Source organism: Bufo bufo, chromosome 4 (assembly GCF_905171765.1).
Source record: "Bufo bufo chromosome 4, aBufBuf1.1, whole genome shotgun sequence".
Lineage (NCBI taxonomy): Eukaryota > Metazoa > Chordata > Amphibia > Anura > Bufonidae > Bufo > Bufo bufo.
This window is the reverse complement of record NC_053392.1, coordinates 575,936,035-575,943,570: the sequence shown is the minus strand read 5'-3', so window position 1 is coordinate 575,943,570 and position 7,536 is coordinate 575,936,035. Positions and strand designations below refer to the sequence as shown.

Sequence of the window (7,536 nt, the reverse complement as noted above, 5' to 3'; positions counted from 1 at the left end):
GCAATATCAGAATGCGCCGCTAGAGGTCAGGGCCACAACAATAAATCCATACAGAACAAGGCACACACTGAGCTGTACGGGGGGGGGGGGCCGGAGCGCTCATTCACTGACTCGGAGCTCCCGGCTGACAATAGACGGTGAACGGAGGTAGTGGGCGTGGAATATGACATCATAGGACCGCCCTTGGCGAAGGCTGATAAAGCGTTCTGCAGGCACACATCTCAGAGCTCCAGTGGCGCAATCGGTTAGCGCGCGGTACTTATACAGCAGTACAATGCAGAGCAATGCCGAGGTTGTGAGTTCGAGCCTCACCTGGAGCATGATCTTTTACCTTCACTTTTCATGTACTATTTTATTCATTGTGCCTCATGGACTGCGGTTTATATCTCTTCTCCAGGGAGATCTCTCACAGGGAGCATTCTGTGGTTTTATTAAATGTGAATTATGGTAGAGTACTGCTAGTGATCCTCACTTAATGGTATGTACAGTATATATGTAAGTGTTCGCAGACTGCGTGTATGTGTAGGGGCTTTCCACCCATTGTATGGAGGTCTTGTTTAGTTTACATGCCTGGAATACAGTGCTTGCTTCTAAAATACAGGGGCGCGGGCACTTCAGATTTCTTTTCTCGGAAACAGCACCTCTCCTGAGCCATGTCCGTGTCGGGAATTACATCGCTCCCGCCGCAGCAACGGATCGAGAGAAGCATGGTTAGGTTGTGTTCACATGGTTGAAGTACCATCTTTTCTGAACACTTATGTGGAAATATAGCCACACCCGTCAAAGCTCATATCATCTTATGAGTGCGGGACAATAGTCCCATTGGCGGCCCGATGCGCACAGCATCATTGTAACCTATGATGCTGTGCGCTCCCGTGCGCACGATGTATGCCGCTCCGGGAAATTGGCCCGCTCACAGACTGTATGTCTCGGAGGGCATATGGTCATGTACATCAGCCCTAATACTGATGACCTAGGACCCTGCGGATCAGCTGTTTGAGAAGACACCAATGTCCTGTGACCGCCGAGGCCTTCTCCATGCTCACCAAGCACAGCGCTGTACATTGTATAGTGGCTGTGCTTGGTATTGCAGCTCATCTCCATTCACTTCTGTGGGCATACATCCCAACTGTCCCACATCCGGCGGGAAGGTCCCAGATTTCAGAGGCTGTTGCGTGGTCCTGGAGCGGCTGAGGTATGTCTTGCTCTCAGCTGCCTCAGTGTTCATCACTTTTCAGCTGCCGGCGCTGAACAGCAGCAGCACAATGTACTGTCACACATCCTGCTGCTGCACTGTGCAGGAGGAGCGGGGCAGGCCGGGAATCAGTCTGTGGACTCCTGCTCCTACACAGCCGTGTGATGTTTGGCCATAACTACTGTGAGGGGGCACATATCTGATCATAACTACTGTAAGGGGGCACATATCTGGGCAGTACTTCTGTGAGGGGGCACATTTCTGGCATAACTACTGTGAGGGGGCTCATATCTGGGCAGTACTACTGTGAGGGGGCACATTTCTGGCATAACTACTGTGAGGGGGCACATATCTGGCATAACTATTGTGAAGGGGGCACATTTCTGGGCATAACTACTGTGAGAGGGCACATATCTGATCATAACTACTGTGAGGGGGCACATTTCTGGCATAACTACTGTAAGGGGGCACATATCTGGGCAGAACTACTGTGAGGGGGCACATTTCTGGCATAACTACTGTGAGGGGGCACATATCTGGCATAACTAATGTGAGGGGGCACATCTGGGCATAGCTACTGTGAGAGGCATAACTACTGTGAAGGGTACACATGGTGGCATAACTACTGTGAGGGGCACAGTGTGGACATTACTACTGTGTGCTGGCACAAAGGGGGAATAATTACTATGTGGGGGCGTAAAGGGGACTGGGTGTGTATAGTTATGCTTTGGGCAGAGTTAGAGGCATGGCACATACTGTGCCTCTATTCAAAAGTTGGGAGGTATGAATGGAGCTGAGCTGTGCCTATGCCATGCGATAAATGAACTGATATCACATGGCCTAGGAAAATATGGAGAAGGCCGCAGCACTACTATGAGCATCGGTGCCTTCTCAAACAGCTGATCGGCAGGGGTCCCGGGTGTCGGACCCCCATTAATTACATATTGGTGACCTATCCTGAGGTTAGTTTTCAAATAGAAGTTGATGGCAGCATTTTCGTCCAAAGATCCTTTATTATCAGTTAGTCCATGAAAACATGTACAAAAAGGTGCATAAAAAGCAGCAACGTTCCGACTACCACCTAGTCTTTGTCAAGCATAGTATGAAATGCTGTCCCAAAACATTTATAGGGCATCCGATTCCACCCACAATATAAATAGACCAATGATATCAAGTGGATTTCCATTACCCAACCCAGGCTTGAAAAGCCCCCAATACATAAACACCACAGTGTATTACTAGACATAATTAACATATCGCGCATCCTGATATGGAGAGCATTCAGCGATGGACCCCTCACCTCATGCACCTTCATCCAGCTTGGCGTCTCATAATGTGAAATGCGCATGCGTAGAAAAAAACGCGCGATGTAACCCCATCATCAGTTATTCAAATCATGTGATCGGAACCCGCTCACGTGATTGTTCAACCACTCCTCCATCGGTCCGTCCAGCACATTGTTTTGCCGACCGCTCCATGTCTCCACCCATTCATGATGTCATCTACAGCTGCAATGGCAGACCTGTGACCAGGGGCGGAGCTATAGGGGGTGCAGAGGTAGCAGTCGCTACCAGGCCCAGCAGCCTAAGGGGGCTCAAAGACCCTTGTGCTGCATATGAAGACACCAGTATTATAGAAAGTGGATGTTGTTCAAGTTAGATCTCTGGCTGGAGGGAAGGGGTTAGGTCAAGTATTTGGCATGGAGCGGAGGTGCCGTTTCAATTTCTGCTTCAGGCAGCACGAAGGCAATGTGCTTCCTTGCCCCTGACCACAAAGCACTAAGGGAAGGGGGGCCCAAGCTGAACTCTTGCACGAGGGCCCATGAGCCTTTAGCTACGCCCCTGCCTGTGACCACACCTCTCCATGATGTCATTAAAGGATAACTGTCGTATATATATTTTTTGGAGTATTGGATTGTGGTGATTAATATCACCTTGGTGGCCCTATTTCAACTTTTCACTGTGTATTCAATTACCCCTTAATTCCACATTTTTGTCCCCTGTACTGCCTACTTTTACTTGTGCTTAAAATAGGGTTGCTAGGCATGGTCCGTCTATCTGTTGAAGAACGGAGGACGCAGAAGCAGGCTGCGTGCAAGGTCAGATTACTGACAGCCAGGGACTGTAAGTAAATGATTAAAGCCAGGTCCTCCCCAGCAGCTGATAACAGTGCCTGGGCTGTGTGCACTTCTCCCTGTCCCTGCGCTTGGCAGACGCTCCCTCACTCAGCAGAGCTGGAGAATGCAGAGTCGAAGCAGCGCACAACTGGGAAGGGAGATCTGCCGTCTGCTCAGTGTATAAATGAAAGCAACATGTGGTAAGAGGACCCCTTTGTGCTGCAGGAGATTAACCCTTTAGGGGGGAGGGCTCTGGTTACTGACACTATTGGGGGGCTATTGTTACTGGCTAGTGAGGGCAGGCGGGATTAGCCTCAGGGTGAGGGCAGTGGCGGCCATCTTAACTGAATAGTGAGATTGCAGTTTTATGCAGACTGGTTGCTAAGGGCTGAATCTTATTAAATATGGGGTAAGTCAGTCTAATAGTAACTGATTCTGGAATATCATGTTATTAGTAACTACATATATGAAAATTGAAATTAGGGTCTAAATGTGACAGTTATCCTTTAACTTCCAATTACATGATCGCAACATACGATTCCTTCTGGCCTAGCCAGCTACTTAACCATATGACTAAACATCAGCATGGGGCCCAATATATAAACAACTCCCTATTGTGGAACTAGGTACCAATGGAGATATCCATCATCCAAACAACAAACTGATGGGGAAATCAATCACCCAAAAAAAAGATCAATACTAGGAATACTGCAAATTGCCAACTGTATACAGTGGGATGCGAAAGTTTGGGCAACCTTGTTAATCGCCATGATTTTCCTGTATAAATCGTTGGTTGTTACGATAAAAAATGTCAGTTAAATATATCATATAGGAGACACACACAGGGATATTTGAGAAGTGAAATGAAGTTTATTGGATTTACAGAAAGTGTGCTATAATTGTTTAAACAAAATTAGACAGGTAAATAGATAAAGAAGATGTCGCACTCAGAACACCTAAACGACACCAGGTGCTCCTGTAAATTGAGACCACTCACTGAATACAAAAGGGCATGTAATATATAAATGAACAGGGCACTCAAGGATAACCGTGACCATGTATTGGAAGCAATGATGAGCTTTATTATTAAAATAAATATAGTTAATAAAATAATAATTATTTTATTAACTATATTTATTTTAATAATAAAGCTCATCATTGCTTCCAATACATGGTCACGGTTATCCTTGAGTGCCCTGTTCATTTATATATTAAAATTAGGCAGGTGCATAAATTTGGGCACCACAAAATAGAAATGAAATCAATATTTAGTAGATCCTCCTTTTGCAGAAATTACAGCCTCTAAACGCTTCCTGTAGGTTCCAATGAGAGTCTGGATTCTGGTTGAAGGTATTTTGGACCATTCCTCTTTACAAAACATCTTTAGTTCATTCAGGTTTGATGGCTTCCGAGCATGGACAGCTCTCTTTAAGTCACACCACAGATTTTCAGTTATATTCAGGTCTGGGGACTGAGATGGCCATTCCAGAACGTTGTACTTGTTCCTCTGCATAAATGCCTTAGTGGATTTTGAGCAGTGTTTAGGGTCGTTGTCTTGTTGGAAGATCCAGCCCCGGCTCAGCTTTGTCACTGATTCCTGGACATTGGTCTCCAGAATCTGCTGATACTGAGTGGAATCCATGCGTCCCTCAACTTTGACAAGATTCCCAGTCCCTGCACTGGCCACACAGCCCCACAGCATGATGAAACCACCACCATATTTTACTGTAGGTAGCAGGTGTTTTTCTTGGAATGCTGTGTTCTTTTTCCTCCATGCATAACGCCCCTTGTTATGGCCAAATAACTCAATTTTAGTTTCATCAGTCCACAGCACCTTATTCCAAAATGAAGCTGGCTTGTCCAAATGTGCTTTAGCCCACCTCAAGCGGCACTTTTTGTGCTGTGGGTGGAGAAAAGGCTTCCTCTGCATCACTCTCGCATACAGCATCTCCTTGTGTAAGGTGTGCCGAATGGTTGAACGATGCACAGTGACTCCATCTGCAGCAAGATGATGTTGTAGGTCTTTGGTGCTGGTCTGTGGGTTGACTCTGACTGTTCTCACCATTCGTCGCTTCTGTCTATCCGAGATTTTTCTTGGTCTGCCGCTTCGAGCCTTAACTTGAACTGAGCCTGTGGTCTTCCATTTCCTCAATATGTTCCTAACTGTGGAAACAAACAGCTGAAATCTCTAAGAAGGCTTTCTGTATCCTTCCCCTAAACCATGATGGTGAACAATGTTTGTCTTCAGGTCATTTGAGAGTTGTGTGAGACCCCCATGTTGCTACTCTTCAGAGAAAATTAAAAGAGGAGGGAAACTTACAATTGACCCCCTTAAATACTCTTTCTCATAATTGGATTCACCTGTGTATGTAGGTCAGGGGTCACTGAGCTTACCAAGCCAATTTGAGTTCCAATAATTAGTTCTAAATGTTTTGGAATCAATAAATGCACAAATTTATGCACCTGTCTAATTTTGTTTAAACAATTATAGCACACTTTCTGTAAATCCAATAAACCTCATTTCACTTCTCAAATATCACTGTGTGTGTCTCCTATATGATATATTTAACTGACATTTTTTATTGTAACAACCAACGATTTATACAGGAAAATCATGACGATTAACAAGGTTGCCCAAACTTTCACATCCCACTGTATATCTTCATGCATGGTAATGGTCCAACGCTCAGCACTCTCCACCTATATACACAAAATAAATGGGAAAATATTAAAATCAATTAAAAACTATTTTCATACTATATTTTCCCATTTGTTTTGTGTATATAGGTGGAGAGTGCTCGGCGTTGGACCCTTACCATGCATGAAGATATACAGGTGGCCATTTGCAGTATTCCTAGTATTTATCTTTTTTTTGGGTGAATATCTCCATGTTGTGATCATGTGATCTGAAGTTGGTCACATGAGGTGATGACATCATGGAGAGGTGTGGTCACAGGTCTGCCATTGCAGCTGTAGATGACATCATGAATGGGTGGAGACATGGAGCGGTCGGCAAAACAATGTGCTGGACGGACCGATGGAGGAGTGGTTGAACAATCATGTGAGCGGGTTCCGATCACATGATTTGAGTAACTGATGATGGGGTTACATCGCGTTACATTCTACGCATGCGCATTTCACATTATGAGATGCCAACCTGGATGAAGGTGCATGAGGTGAGGGGTCCATCGCTGAATGCTCTCCATATTAGGATGCGCGATATGTTAATTATGTCTAGTAATACACTGTGGTGTTTATGTATTGGGGGCTTTTCAAGCCTGGGTTGGGTAATGGAAATCCACTTGATATCATTGGTCTATTTATATTATGGGTGGAATCGGATGCCCTATAAATGTTTTGGGACAGCATTTCACACTATGCTTGACAAAGACTAGGTGGTAGTCGGAACGTTGCTGCTTTTTATGCACCTTTTTGTACATGTTTTCATGGACTAACTGATAATAAAGGATCTTTGGACAAAAATGCTGCCATCAACTTCTAAAGGAGTCTAGAAGGTACAGAAGTGCTGCTCTACACACTATTTGTTTCACTATCCTGAGGTTCGGTCATCAGAAGAAAAGTCTCGGAAAACCCCTTTAACACAAACCACACCCCCTTTTAACATATGCTCCGCCTCCTCAATGTGTGTGTGCGACAGGGCTGTATCTGGCGCGTCACACCCAGGGCTGATGTCCAGGAAGTCCTGGGAAACTGAGTTTTGTAGTCCAGGAGGTCTCCCCTTTTTTTCAGAGCCTCAGAGACATTCTGAGAGTTGGCAAGTATGAATACTGATCAGAAACAACTGATGTGTATTTGCGGTGGAATCTGCATCAGAAATCCAAGGCATGGATTTCAAATCGGTGGCAGAAAAATCTGCACTGTATGAACTACGCCATAGATTCCCATTGACACACAGATTTCAAATGGAATATGCGTAAATCTGGTGTGTGAACACACTCTTATGAAAAGTAAACAGTCACTGATGTGAATGGCGCTTTGCTTAGTACATTGGCCTCATTTATCAAAACTGTCTGAGAGGAAGGCTGTCTTTGATTCCAATAGCAACCAATCAGGGCTCAGCTTTCATTTTTTCACAGCAGTTTACGCGATGAAAGCTGAGTGCTGATTGGTTGCTAAGGGCAAAAAAGACATCCTTACTATCAGTTTTGATAAATGAGGCCTAATGGGGAAGATATATTAACGCCAGCCTTATTTTACCTTAAGG

The 7,536-nt window shown here is 45.0% G+C and overlaps 1 non-coding gene across 1 annotated transcript; it reads left to right on the top strand.

The window, feature by feature from the left end:
• The first annotated feature begins 226 nt into the window (after positions 1 to 226).
• TRNAI-UAU lies at positions 227 to 320 on the top strand. The gene is made up of 2 exons: positions 227 to 264; positions 285 to 320. It is a non-coding gene; the product is annotated as a tRNA-Ile (tRNA).
• The last annotated feature ends 7,216 nt before the right edge of the window (positions 321 to 7,536 follow it).